Here is a 15,647-nt window from a genome sequence, read left to right on the forward strand (position 1 = left end):
AAGTTTTGTTTCAAATTAGAAAAGTAAAACAATTAACTGTCGTAATGAACTCGCGAAAGCATCTCGTTGTTCACACCACCTGCGAGCAGTTTTCTCACATTTTCTTGCGTTTTTGCATTTTTTTTATATGCCACGTAAGAAAGGAGAACATCGGACACTAGCGCCAAACATCGCTCTGTGGCGCCACAAAGTCAGGTCTAGTTTCCCGTTGCGGATGACAAAGGCGCTAAAGTGTTGTTAGCGTGACAGGTTTTGGGTACGTGTTCGTGTTGTTGCGGAATGTTTTTTATCGTTACAAAGAAACCATTTTGCTTGTTCGGTCTCTCACATATAGTTCAAGATCTCTTTCGAAGACTCCTCGTCTCAAAGACAAGAAAGAGGTGGGTGTACCTTGCTAATCTGCGCAGCGTCGGTTAGGCTAAGGTTTTGCATGCACGTGTTTCAGGATGGCGAAGTTCGCCGTCGTCGAATTTCCTGATAAGAAGAGAGTTGCCATTGTGCCGGTGTCATGGACCATGAGGAGTGGGCGACTGTGCATGTGGCCTCCCAAAACCTGGCCAAGCTTCAAAGTTATATCGACAGTGAAAATGGGAAAGCCGCCGCAATCTGGATGGCAGATCTGCCAGTCGCGACATTTGAGCAAAGAGCAATGCTATATGCACTACGTAGTGTGGCTCAACCGGAAGTTGCTATATGCACGACGGTTCGCGCCACCTGCCATCTGTCGAGCGGCCCCCAAAGCGCGGCTGTGGCGCTCGTTTTCGTGGTTTCTATTTCCATATGTCTATCGGTTGCCGCAGTTGTGGACACGTTGAATGCGCAATCATGGAGATAAAATTGGGAGCGAAGCACTGTTGTTTTGCATTCGCAGCCATGGAGACAAGCTTGCGACCGAAGTTCGACAATTTCAACAACGCTTTTCGCTCCTTCAAAGTGGTCACGCATATACGATGTTAAGAGGAAACAAAATCCGTGGAAGTCGTTAACTCCCATTTATCAGTGCAAGCCGGAAAAAAAGCTCCAGTTTGCTCAACGCAGCGTTCAACTGTAAGCACGGTGGGTGTCACAGGGCTACCGGCACCGGAATTTGCCCCGATCAAAGGTACATACAGTTACATTCCCTGTCTTGTCCCTTCCCTGTTTCCTCTTGCCCCTTTCCCTTGCCGCCATAGCGGTGGCTAACCTTTCCCTCTTATTTTTTTTATATAATAAACATATCCCCCCCCCCCACCCCACCCGTCTTGTTGCAGTGCTGCACGAATGTTGATCCTTGTATGCGTGCGCCAGCGGCGCGACAAATCGTTTTCTTCTCCATCATTTTCTTTTCCAACAGAACAATGAAACAAACAATGACAGTCTGGCTCAAGCAGTGAACCAAACACCCAGATTGACAACTTCTGCCAATGCAATAGCCCATGAGAATTCCCGATGCGCTTCAATTTCCATGTGGTCATTGAGCAACAAAAAATAAGACAAAAATAAAAAATGCTGGAAACGCATAAGACAACACACAAGCCATGTCAGTGCTGAGGCAATGAAGATGCTGACAAATGCAGGTGGCATACACTGGTGCTGGCAATGGGGCTCGAACCTGCACCTCTCTCATCTCTGGTCAGGATATGCACCACTACACCGCACTGACAGCAGACTCTCACCAACATTCCAACGCCCTAATCGCAGGCAGGATATGGTATGTTGGCGACATGGTATATTGCGTAGCACGCCCTGACCAGAAATTGGAGGGGGTGCAGCTTCGGGCCCTGTTACCAGCTCCATGGCCAACTACCTCTGTTAGCAAAAATAGAAGACACTTTATTATCTGATAGCAGAGGCTCTCTGAGCTTGACATCAATCCTGTTTACAAGACACACAGAACCATAGCTTCTGCTTGCTGTCGGCTCGTGTGACCCCAGCACATGTCCTGCACAAAGAAATGAACAAAAGACTGTCAGCACAGACATCTTATGAGAAAAACTTCTAATCCTCACCAGTGAAACCACTCCAGGCAGTGGTCGCAACAGATCATTTTTATTTGTCCGTCGTCTTGTTCGTTACAGTCTCGGCATAGCCATAGCTGATTGGTCTTCTTTGTAGCCACTGCAAATGTGAGAATTATTTGAAGTTTATAGGTGCAGACCACTGTCCAAGCAAAATAAGCGAAGTAGAAGATTACAAACCTGATGAAGTCAGGAGGACCCAGGCATCCTCTGTGAAAATCCTCCGTTTCTTCAACTTCTGCAACTTAACTCTGTAGTCCAGGAGCCCACTAGGTAGTACATGGGGCCGCACTTCAATGTCGCACTCTTCCACAATATACCCGCAGTTGAGGACGTTGTCACACACAGCCTTTCCAACGATACCTCTCAGGAGCACTGAAAGATAAACACCACATAATGTGAGAACAAAAAATCATGTCTTCCTGGTGGATATTCATAGTACAGTAAAAACCCCAAGCTTGAGGGAATCACCCAATGCAAAACCGGCTTAACATACAATCGAGCGACACTGACAACCCCTTTCAGCCTGCAATTTGACTACACACTGAAAGGCCTGAACGGTGACACTTGAAAGTATGACGTACTGCTCATATAGCCGCACGACAAGTATCCAGTTAAAACAGTTAAGACTGTCGATTGGGCCTACACTGTGCTATGTACCACATACTAACATGCAAATAAATTATTGTGGACCACGGTGCTTACATTTGTGCTGAGCGATCTCTGGAAGTTGAACAAAAGATGGTTGAGTGCTGGAAGAGTCCCTTGGTCTTTTATTCTGCCTTTGAGTAGGCCTCTTCTTTGGGCGTCCTCGGCTCTTCACCATAGGGAGCTTCAGCTGGGAGAGCGCTGGTGTTCGATTACTTGAATTGTCTGTAACTGGTTCAGGCAAGATGACATCCTTACGAGGAACATTTTCTGTCCTAAGCGTTGCTTGCGTTGTGCAGAGCGCTCCTTGACCTGGCTCTCCAGACTCACTGTTGCTGTCAGGATGTCTATGCAACAAATCTTTGTTGCTGTGTCCCAGCTGCATGGTGCTAGAATTTGCTTTACAGTTGACTTGGTCATTATTATGCACTTGCTGAAATGGGTTGACTAGGCCATTGCTGCTGTCTGCTTCCTCCACTACTTCTTCTCCTCTCAGCCAGGCTGTGTGGATATCCTCCAGAAACTCGAGACGTGCTACGAAGAGAGCAGTTGGGCAGTCAGCCAAGAGGTCAGCAATGGCTTTGAAGGTCCGCATTGCGTAGTTGAACCGTTGATTCCTATTCATTTTCTGATAGGATGGTCCAGGCAGTGTCAGGATTTCAGCTGCATCATTATCGCTGGGCTCCTGATTTGCCATCACTGTAGCGCTCTCTGCCATGAACCTCAGCTGATACGATTTAAACCAGCGTGCCTTCACAGCCTTTTTTAGGTCTGGAATCTTGTTGAATTGGTCACAAACAGCCAAGAAATGTCTACATAATAGTCCCATCTTTGAAAACATTGTGCAACTGCATGTTTGCTCATTTAGGGAGACCTTATGGCATGTGTCACTGCAAGATGACATCACACTGTATACCTCTGGTGCCACCTGCTGCACTCCAGGAAGTCTTTCTTTTGCCTTTTTCATTTCCTCGACAATCAGGGAACATGCATATGGAGTGAGTTCCTTGAAGCATATCTTCTCAACCTCGCCAGAAGTGTTGTGTGAGTAGAAGTTGCAGGTCTGTAGCAGTGTTGCTTGATGCCTAGCTTCCTGCAGCATCGAACTTGAGACTTTCATCAGGGCACGTAACGCTTCATGAAGTTTCCCAGATGAGGATAAGACATTCTTTAATTTCCCATTGTGTGATTCTACCCGGTTTGTCGTGTTATTTCCTGCTGTGAACACCTGATCACAGAGATGCCTCGCCCACATTTCTGGGATTGGTGCCCAGTTCTTGTTGAAGTATGTGCAGGCATCCTCGTTCGCATACCTCAGGAACTCTCCCTGTGCTGCCCCAAACATCCCTGGTGTTGGTGCGTTTAGCATCTCACTGAAGCTGCTTACCAACCTATCTCGTTCTTGTGCATATTTGGAAAGTTGCCCAGCAGCTGTCCTGAACGCCTTCATAACATGAAACTGGCACAGTTGCACTGCGGGCTCTGAAGGGAAAGCTTCCCGTATTGCTGCAATCTCCGTAAAGTCTTTGTCGACAATGACAACATTGATCTCAGCTGTGCCCCCATTCTCCCGTACAAATATTTGTAGCAGGTGTGTCACAACGTGCTGCTGCTCAGAAGCAACAAATCCATATGCAACAACGTGGCTGCGGCCAGAGCCATCTTCGACGAGAAATACAAACAGAGGCATCCGTAGCTTGTTGGTCCTGTAGGTTGCATCAAGTAGAAGAACCTCAGGAAATGAAGCAAACACCTGGTGCATGTGTGGTGTCTGTACAAACAGGACCTGCAGCTCATGGTTATCATCAGTGATTGGGATTATCTTGGCACGGTCCTTCGATCGGCACTCCTCAATCGCCTCTGTAAGTTGGATCGCATTATCCCTGTGGCTGTTTTTGCCCTTCAAATTCTGAAGGTCTTTAGCGATGATCGTTTTGCCTGTATGCAAAAGAAATAAATTAAGCTCCTTGCAGACGGGAGACATGCAGAGCAACAACGTTGAAATAAAGCAAGGTTTCTATGACTAGTAATGAAATAAGAAATCATTACCTGTCTTCTCATGCAGCCTTTGCACAACCATGCTCGGCTGAACTCTCATTTCCAGGAGAGGCTGTACAAGTTGCTTCTCGTCATCGTTGAGCCGACGACACTCTGGGTAGGAGTTATAAATCTCGCTTGTTGTCTCATGATTATGCTGAAGTACGACGCTTGTAATTTCCAGCTGCTGGATCGACCTCCTAGCGGCGATCACCACTTGAGCGGGGCAGTCCTTTTTCATTGTTCTGTTAGAAAACGAAATGATGGAGAAGAAATGATTTGTGGCGCCGTTTGCACACGTACGCATACAAGGATCAAGCTTGGTGCTGTGATGACCGCTCCCGGTAGGAACGACAGCACACGAGATAGGGGTACCTTTGGGGTAGTTTGTGGAAGGAACGAGGCCAACACCAGTAAATAATGGGCACACAATTTAATCTAACACAAGAGATCTGTGCACAGGCTGCCGGCTCACCACAATTGGACGTTGTCCTTCGGGCACAATCTGTGACGGCACAGTATTGATGGACGCTGTCGAGCTGCTTGTTGAGAGGTTGCACAGTCTGAAGTCGGTGTCGGGCCCTGCGACACCAGTTGTTCCGGGTTCCCCGTCCGAGCGATGACTTCTTGCTGCAGGCGGTTCTGTGACGAGTCTTGGTCGTCCGCCCTCACTTCTCCTTTTCTGGTTATGGAGCTGCTCCCCTTTTATGGACTCTCCGGTCACCGTTCCCACTCACATCCCTTGCCTAGGGAAAAGCCGGCCAAGTAATGAAACGGCTTCCTGGAATCGGCGGTTTCGTGTGAAGTCGTGATCGCCTTCCCTCTTCCCTGCTTTGGGAAGAGTCGGGAAAACAGGGAAATTGCTAAAAGAGAGTTTTCTCCTCACTATATCCTCGTGCTAGACGTTGGTTCGTCAACAGTTGACTTGGCTCTGGGTGGGGGCGTTCAAACAATGTCGTGCTGTCCATTCTTTCAAACGGCCGCTGTCACTCCAGGGGTGCTCATACACACAAAAAAAAGATGCTCGTAGAAGTATACGACTGGCCTGCTCGATGGGCACATCTGGAGAGCCCATTTAGTTATTCTAGGAACCTCACTTCCTAGGAACATCACAGTGCAGCACTACAGCAAAACACAGAATGTAACTGTACGAACCTTTGATTGGGACGAATCCCGGTGCCGGTAGTCCTGTGACACCCACCGTGTTTACAAGTGAATGCTGAGTTCGCAAACTGGAGCTTTCTTTTCAGCTTCACGGCTTGGCTGACAAATGAGAATTAACGACCTCCACTGATTTTGTTGTCTTCTTCACAAACAGTGTATGCGTGGCCACTTGGAAACGACGAAATGCTTTGTCGAAATCGTCGAACGAGTCGAACTTCGCTCCCAGTCTTATCTCAATGATTGTGCACTCAACGTGCCCACAACTCCGCGATCCGAAAATCGTACGGAAACGGGAACCGCAAAAACGTCCACGTGGTTCACAGCCGCGCTTTGGGGGCCGCTCGACAGATGGCGCGAAACCGTCGTGCATATAGCAACTTCCGGTTGAGCCGCACTACGTAGTGCATATAGCATTGCTCTTGAGCAAATGTGGTAGGCCATGTTTTTGATTTCGTTTGAATTGCGGCTCTAGAGTAATTAGTTAGTTCAAGATATACTGCGAACACCGCTCGGGCACCAAGCGCAAAAGCACATGTGCCTAATGGAAATGGGTGTCGCGGATTATGAAGGAGTATCGATTCCTGTATAGCATATGCAATCGCGGGCTGATGTTTCTTCGCTTGTACTCAATTCTTAATTGTTTTTCTTCTCTTCCATGCAGACACAGTAAGTCTCACCTGTACAGCTGTCTCACTTTATCATAGTTCCACTGACTGCATTCCCCCATTGAGTTATGCATTCCTCCACTGGAGATATAATATTCCTCTTCCTCATAATGTTTCTGTTGTATCACTTTTGCGTAGACACTTATGAGCAGGCAGTCAGGCGGCAAGAGAGAAGTCTTTTCACATCAAACTGTGAATCGGAGCACGACACAGATTCCGAAGATGTGTTCGGAATAGTTTCACAAAGTTCGGTTGATGGTTCGCAAAGTGGAGTGGGACAGGCTACCCTTCAACCCACAGCGGGGAAGCCCACAGACTTGTCATCCGCTGTCACCTCAATGCCGGCACCACCGAAGGGCAAAATAACTGGACAGAAGTTGCCATCATCATAAACACGAGAGCGCAGCATGGAGCCCAGTAAGCTTTTATCAAAGATTGAGTTTTGGCTAAAGTTTAGCAAAACAGGCATATCCTGTAGATTTTCGCAATGTCGTTAGTGCATGATATTTCGTCATATTCCTGTTTCAACTGAGTTACCCAACTGACTGGGCGACGAACACAGTGAGATGTGGATATCCAGATCTCAAATTACTTGTTCGCTATTTATATATGCCTCATACTTTGTGTGAAAACATGACTGAGATTAGTGATTCCTTTACTTCGATATTTATCATACGTGGCAAACCATTACACAGGCTGCCAGTCCTCACCTGATGCAGGAAATAGCCCACCAGGAACACCAGCTCTTCAGTCCAAACCTGTGCCACCGAAGCGCAAGCTAGCTGACTTGATGTCATCACCAAAGCCTCAAGAACACAGTGAGATTGGTAAGTTCTCATAAGAGGAATTCCTCTAACATGTTTCGTATTACATGTGTTACATGGGGGGGGGGGGGGGGGGGCACCCATATTTGCAGTTTTTCTGGCTTCTTTTGCCTTTCTGACAGACAGTTTGGGGGTGTTACAAGTTCTGGGGGGCGTGAGAGGGTGCTTGGAGAATGAATGCAACCCAATTTTACGTAGCACAAAATTGAAGCCCTTGTTGAAAGCCAAAGCTAAAAAGTGCGCCATTGACGTTACTGGGGATGGTCTCCAAGGATCTGAGACAAGTGCAATGCCTGGACGCTTATCAGTCTTTGTTTGCCGTCTCCAAATCTCCTGCTACCAAGTATGCTGCCATCTTTCTTCGCAAGACAGATCGGGAGCTCGCGCAGGATTCCGCTTATATTCAGAATATTTTTGCGACGCCCACCCTTCCTGAATCTACACTTTCCCGTACTATGCAGTTACGACAGATTTGGTCGCACGAGCTTTTTGTGAATCCGACCCCCGGTCACCCTGATTTCGATTTTCTTCGGCAAAGCCAGTTACTTTATGCTTAAACGTTGCCTCGTAGTGGGCCCGTCCTTGCTTTATCGTGACTGAATCACATTGAGTGACATCGGTGAAGCCTGCCACACTCTCCAGGAAAGGAAATCATTTTTGCACCGCATGCCTGAAGGCAACCATACAGGAAAACGTTTTGCTAGAATGCGCACTGGTAACTAAAGCACATGACCACTTCAGGGCACTTTTTTACTCTATAACTTGTACATTATACACTGGAAAATATGGAAAAAAGTTTAACATTTAAATTTGTGGAACATCATGAGAAAAGTTTAACATTGAATTCGTTGAAATATTTAATTATTCCAATGCGTGTACTTAGGATCTTCCAATTGCGCAGTCAGGTTCATGTTGCTGTTGTTAATATACATATTGCTGGCAGATGCGCTCAAAATGAAAATTCTAGTGCAAGCTCTGCAAACCGAAATTTATGAGAAAAAATTTTTTCAATGCGGAAACAAGTCTGAGAAAAGGAATTTGTACTTCAGGGAGCGATCCTTTGCAAGACGTTTCAAGTGACGAAGATAGGATCTTTGAAAGATATTCAGAGCAAGCAACAGGTATGCTGTAGTGATGATCCATTGTGCAAATGGTTATGTATCAGAGTGGTGTACATTATCTGCAAAATTTAACGTGTTGTTCAGTTTCAGAACCCGAAGGAACTCAAAATGAAACCCAGACCTCCCCGATGCAGTTGACCGGTAAGTGCGAGCGCAATGTTGTGGGAGTCATTGCTCAGAAGAGACAGTACAGATTGAGCACACACACACCTTACTCTACACAAAATGTAGCAAACTTACAAGCGGTCAGAAAGCACACAAGGAACACGCCTCTATGCAGTTGTCTGTAGAATGTTGATCACTTGGCAGTGGAATTTCTACGTGACATATTTCGGATCTGATCGTTTAACAACAATGGTTGAGGGAGCTGTGGTAGCATAACTGTCCTGTGAAAGGTGCTTACCGCGAAAAGTAACTACAGTAATATCTCATTAACTCAAACGCCGGTTAAGAACAAAATGAGGCTTAAGTCGAACGCCCACGATGTCCCGTGCACGGCCTGTATTCCCGTAATGTAAATAATACGTGCTTTAGTCGAAATCACTGCTAAGCCGAACAAGTGTTTAGTCCCAGGTGACATTTTTCATCTGTCGAATTTCACTTCCGATTGGTAAACACCACCTTTCTCGACCATGGATTGCCATGATCGGCCAAGTTCTTCAAGCCAGCCAACACAATTCAATCCAAGTCCGCCTGATCGAGAGTCGACGGGATCGAGGCTTGCGTGATTCCAAAACTAGCGCGATATGTTGTGTGCGGGCTAGGCTGTTCAGCGCCAAAGGTGCTAGATGAGGACGCAGTGAAGTGAAAGTCAAGAACTGTATGTACTGCGCACGCGCTGTTAAGTTTTCTGCGACATGTCATTGTCGACGCTGAGGCAACGCAGGTTGAAGACTCTCGCGCTTGCAAAAAAGCACGAGCTGATAGCGGCTGTTGAAGCCGGCGCAAAATCGAAAGGAGAGATCGCCGCGGACTTCCGGATACCAAAGAGCACGTTATCCACAATTTTGGCGAAGAAGTTGAAGATCTGGTTAACTGCCAGCAGGGGAGCATGCCCAACGAACAGAAAAAGGGTTCAGGGCTTTGTAGCACACTAAATGTATAGGAAGCAACGAAAGATATCGGACTATTTCAAGAGCTGTTAGAGCGCAACCACAACCAGTGGTTTGTAGTTTGGCTATGTTTGTAATCCTTGAAGTACGTCTGCAAAGTATTGTGTGAGTTAAGTTATAACTACAAATAAAGGCAATATTGATGCATTTGTGGACTATGCAACAGTTTAGGGGCCAATTTTTATCAGAATTTGGCAGTTTGTTGATAAGTCAAAATACTGCTTAAGTCAAACTAACTGGTCTGGATGGTGGGTGTTTGAGTTAATGAGATTTTACTGTACATTGTAACAAATTTCCCACAATTCTGGTATTATGATAGTGCCCTAGCATCGCCCACCAGTGGTTGTCTTTCTCTTTTGGACCGTCTTGTTTTACTTTTGGTTGAGAGTAACAAATTCTTCTCCTAGAGCATTTGTCGGTCTCTACAAATCCAGTTACAGTGATGTATTTCTTAACTTTCTAGCTGTTGAGCACCACATCATCAGGCATTTAGCTGAAGCAAAGCAAAACACCAAGGAGGTTTTCTCCACACTCAAGGACATCCAAAGAACTCAGCTGGACATTTTCCATAGGCTGAGCCAGCTTGTGGGACGACACAACGACAGTGAGGAACCGCTTAACACGGATGACTTGAAAATTCCTTTGAGGACAATGGAAGATTTTAACGACGTAGAGCACCTTCTAGGAGAAAAAACAAGGCGTGAGGCACTGGTGAGGAACACTGAGGACTGATTTTTCATCCAATTGGCGCTTGTCTTGTGCTCTTCGCTAGGGAGGCCGACTGGCATTCTGTATACACTATAGTTAGAGCCTAACCTTTTAGGGTTATATCCGATTACCGACGATATTTACCCCCGATTGAAATCCGCAAAAGCAGGGTTCAACCCGATATTTCCCAGAAAACTATTGGGCCAGGGGGATCTGAGGTCATCACAACTAACAGAGAACTTTGGAAACTGAGACCATGTCAAATGTTAAAACTGACGCACCATGTTAAAACAGAGACCATGCTGCCCGTTACATGCATGGACTCTATAGTCCGTATTCACCAACTTACTTAAACTATTGGTTTAGTGACGTCGGGTTTAAATCAATCACGTGAGACTTTCGTTCGCCAATCCTGGATCACCACCCCATGCTCTACCACCTGCTGCTGTGAAGCCTATGGCGGCGCACATAGCGAGCTTCCTGCACAGCGCATGCGTATTTCACCAGAGTCTGCCAGAAGCGATGGTAGCCGGTAGGCCTAATCCCCGGTTCACGAAGAATTTTTCATCAAATCTTGGGTAAGTTTCGATTAATATAGTTACTAGAAGCGCCCAGGAGACATATTTGATCACAATGGGACGAATATTTGCCTCAAATGTTCCATTTCGATCATCCACCCAAGCTACTTAAACTGGTGGTTTAAGCCCCATGCATTCGAATGGGACGTATTTTAAACTAGGGGAGGGGCTAGTTTAACATCGGTCTAAGTATACGTTGCAACTACTGTGGACGTGTGTGTTGAAAAAACTATCGTAGATTGGTTGCGGTAGGTGATGTTGCACTAATTCAAAGTCAACTGGTAAAAATTAAGCAGAATCGTTTTAAATGCACGGTTAGTAAACAAAAACGGCGTAACGCTTGACCGGGGGTACGAAATGCGGCTGTTGTTTTTAGGCGCTATTGCGAACTTTTGCATGACAAACGTAAAAAGCACCGCAAAGTATGGTCAAAGAGAGTGACATCGACATGTGCCACTGGACAAAATCCATATACCAATCCAAGGGACCGAGAGAGCGTGCGGATGGCCGAACGTCAATGTGCATCTTCAAAAACAAAGCATAAGTAGTGCTGGCGCTTATTATGAGCGTTATCTCCTGTGATACACACTGTAAGCACCCCTGTCATTGTACAGTAAGAGCAACGTTTGTTGCGAGACCCCGATGGAGAAATTGGGGGCGTTATCCACTGGCATGCTTATCAACCATCCCAGTATCTATCATCTCTTCGCAGCGTATCTAATCTCCAGAGACTGATCACTGATAGGACTGATCATAAAGTGCATTAGCGTCTTGCGGCTGTTGTGTGGGTACTATCAAGGCATGGAGATATTGCATGTTGTTGCACTACACTTAACACGAAATCTGAGCAGATTTTACGTTCCCCGATTATGAAAATACCGGAGCAAAAGCTAAGGAGGTCCTCATTTCCCCTGGATTCACATGCAAGCATAGATGAAACTGAAATGTGTGTTTTACTTATTTCAGCATGCCACAGCAGAACAGACCAATAAAAATATGTTATTCAGGTATCGTGTTGCCACTGCTACATTAGAAAACATTCAAAGGGACAGCTGCTTACTTCTATATTGATTTATCATTTGGTAACAGTAGATGTGCTTTTGTAGGGCTGCTTCTGCAAAAGACACTACACAGCAATGTGCTAAAGGAGGCTGCAAACCTTTGGGAAGCGTCATTACTATTGCAGGTACATAACCATGACCAATCACTGACAGCTTTTCTGCATTGTATAAGCACATATATTCTGGAGATCCTCTCTTGAAAATTTCTGCTATGGACTCATTCATCACAACAACTTTGTATTTGTGAGCTTTTTGTTTATATTCAGACAATAAAGGCTATTACGTAGTTCCACAAGGATGACTTTTTTCATAGAAGCGTGCACTCTGCATATCCTGCTCAATTAGTTGTCAAGGTCACATGAGAACATAAGTGAGCAATGGCGCACAAGGAAAAAAAAAAATCCTTGCTACATTCCACATGCTGACTCCACCAATATATCTGAGGTGTCGTACTGCAGTACGTTTGAATTGCACAGGAATAAAGGGCAATGTGTACAGAAACTTTGAAGCTCTCTTGCTCCTGTTGAACTGCACTTAAAGTTGAAAATTAGATCAACTGCAATTACTGCATATAGCACCTTCCAGATGAATATAACAAAACATAGGCTACAGACTCATCAATAGATAGTATTGACAATTATAACAGGAGTCAGCTGGTTCATGCAACATCAAAATGGAAATGTCGTTCCTCCATACTGCAGCATGAGCGCATGGATAAATCGTACATGGCCACATGACAGTTGTCAACTACTTAAAAGAAAGTTAGCTTGCGTTGACATGGGTACAGATTTGTCCAGCCACTGCAGCCGTCTATATCCACACTGAGCACACGAGCACATGGAAGAACATGCACCCATGTTAACAGTAGCTATCGTTCTTTTACGTTACTGACAGCTGCCGTATGGCCGCATAGTTTATTTCTGTGCTCATGTGTTCAGTGTGGATATAGACGACAGCAGTAAAGCAGGGTAAACAAGCACCCATGTTACACTAGCTCTCCTCCTTTTACGTCGTTGATAGCTGTCATATGGCCACGGAGTTTATCCATGTGCTCATCTGTTCAGTGTGAATACAGCGCTAAACAAAAAATCGTGTCCCTTTTGTGCCTCCTGAAGCTCAAGGCTTTTCTTTCAAGCAAAAATGTACGCATGCTGTTCTGCATCATTTTGTGAGCAGGACTGTTAAAAATTACTCGACGCACTGCAGCTTTGCACTGGTGTGATCTGTGCACTCTTTTTGTGTAGCCTCATATCCTGTAGAGGTAAATCTTAAACATGAACATGTTTGACACAGGTGTGCCTGGTTGGGTAGAAACTGAACAGGATCAACGTGGCTCCAACCAAAGTTAGCCCTGTTAGTTCGTCACCCCTGAAGAAGGAGCCGGTTCGGCTCCGAAACGTCGGGACCCCTCTTTCGAGCTAACTGTGGTTGGAGCCACGTTGATCCTGTTGAGGTAAATCTTAAGAATCGAAAAACACATTCCTATGGAATCATGCCACATGATTTATCCACCTGCATCCACATTGCAATCATGCTTCTATTAATCGCAAGTGCCACAATACCTCTAATTGTAATAAGAAAGTTTATTGACGGTAACAACACACAACATACAACACACCCGAAACACTACCCTCTAATTTGGCTGTGTTGTGCATGTCTTCAACGTGTTCTGAATAGCTGAGTTACAAAATAGTGAACCAAACCAAATCCTGCTAATATGCATATGTGTAGTACATCACTTTACCTTCAATTATGTTACAACTTGCTCTCCTTGCACTAGCTCAGGTGCATGCTAAGTGTCCACGGTTTTTGCTGTATGACATGTCCTGTACATTGGTACTCTCATTTCACACCAGCTCTCCTCTTCCTTGACTCGCACTCCACCCATAAATGTACAGCAGTGAGTGGAGAATAAACAGAATATCGGCATACTACGGTCACAAAGTTCTGGTGTAACTAGGAATGTGTTATCAGCATCATGACAAATGATTCTAACATCTATGGATCTGTCATTCGAAACAGTGCCTGAATGCTGTTGCAATACAAGATACCACGTACATACATTTACTGTTGGAAAGCCTTCACATCATCACCAGGAGAATATGTGGCGTCTCGTGCACATTGCTTTCACTGCATGACTGGCACCAAATGCCTGTGACGTATGATTGTATATGTGTCAAACCTGATTATTTATTTTGTTTCAGGTAAGCCGTTCTTCAATGCCATATGTGATGAAAATAATTGCTATACAAATTTATTGCTATTCAAATATGTGACTGGCATTAGCTTAGGCACACCATGCCATGCCCCACAAAAAACATGTCTGTGTAAGAGCTAGCTTCACCATAGGTTCAGAAATCTTGTGGTTGTGTGTGTGGAATTTTTCATTTCTTTTTAATGGGAAATTGACAGTACTACTGTTTCTTTTTAGAACCCTCCCCCCACATTTTCTATGGCACTCTTAGGGGTGCTAAAGTTCAGTAAAGTGGACCGAAGTAGAGCCCTGCGCGGATGAGATTTTTGGCATCCGCATCCGACCCGCATCCGCGCACACGTCATCCGCATCCGATCCGCATCCGCACCATACACAACAGTTTACATCCGCATCCGATCCGCTGAGCAACAAGCACCATCCGCATCCGATCCGCAAAATCCGCACGTTTCGAAAGACGCGTAAAGACCGCCGGAAGCATGTTGGTATAATTTCGGATGCCTCCATGCTGTCACGGAAGGACTCAGTCATGACGACAAGCAAAGGTAAACCTTTCAACAAACGCGATATGGAGAGACTTCTGGAACGCGTTGAACGCTACCTCGTCGGTGCTCGCGCGGTTCGAGACGCCAGAATGCCTCCTCTCCCGTCTTGCCGCCGTGCATGGTCAAAGGTGAACCCGAGCATGCGCTCGCTGTCGGCTGTCGGCGAGCAATACAAATAAATTGCTGGTGGAAAAATGACAGCACGCGGTATATCCGCATCCGATCCGCTACCGATCCGCTGCCTTCGTATCCGCATCCGAACCGCATCCGACCTTGCGCCATCCGCATCCGACCGCACACCGCAGAAAGTGCTAAATTTTCATCCGAATCCGCAAGTATCTTGCGGATATCCGCGGATATCCGCTTCCATCCGCGGATGGTGCAGGGCTCTAGACCGAAGTAGTTACATGCTCTTCTTGTGTGCCAACGTAATGCATATGGCCAGAATCTGTGAAACTGTTGCTTTGGGTGCTGGTATCTTGCAAACCATCTCCCATATGACATGTATTAATTACCAGAAGTTGCCTGAAGGCTCTGCATGTCCACCACTCATTACTGAAGTTAGGTGGTTAGTCATGCAGAGGCATCTACATTATCTTACCACGAATTCAGCATTTTGTCCCATAAATCTGCTCCCAGGCTTTGTCCTTGATGATACAGTACACCATGCTGACTACATTAAACTGTTCAGCTGCATAGATTTGTGCTGACACAACTGGATCAATATGTCGGCTTCTGCAAAGTGACAGCTAGCAATGTGTAAAAAAAAATAACTAAAATTGCAGAAGAAAGATATACAATCATGTAAATTTTAATAAAAGTAATACAGCACATTGTAGCTAAGATGCACATGATTTCAAGTTGCATCCTTTTCTTTGTATAAGCTTATTTGCATTGCGTCCAATTTTCCACTGCAGACTTCCCCTTACGGTATGATACAGGTCAATATAGAAAGCGAGCAGACAATAATCAGTG

The 15,647-nt window shown here is 45.6% G+C and overlaps 1 protein-coding gene and 1 pseudogene across 1 annotated transcript in view; both read right to left on the bottom strand.

The window, feature by feature from the left end:
- Positions 1-15,647, bottom strand: part of LOC135388471 (tyrosine-protein kinase SRK2-like) — a 509,896-nt gene that overhangs the window by 267,443 nt on the left and 226,806 nt on the right. The gene's annotated exons all lie outside the window — the stretch shown is intronic.
- On the bottom strand, positions 1,423-6,216 carry LOC135389473 (uncharacterized; annotated as a pseudogene).

The sequence above is a fragment of the Ornithodoros turicata genome, chromosome 3, assembly GCF_037126465.1.
Source record: "Ornithodoros turicata isolate Travis chromosome 3, ASM3712646v1, whole genome shotgun sequence".
Lineage (NCBI taxonomy): Eukaryota > Metazoa > Arthropoda > Arachnida > Ixodida > Argasidae > Ornithodoros > Ornithodoros turicata.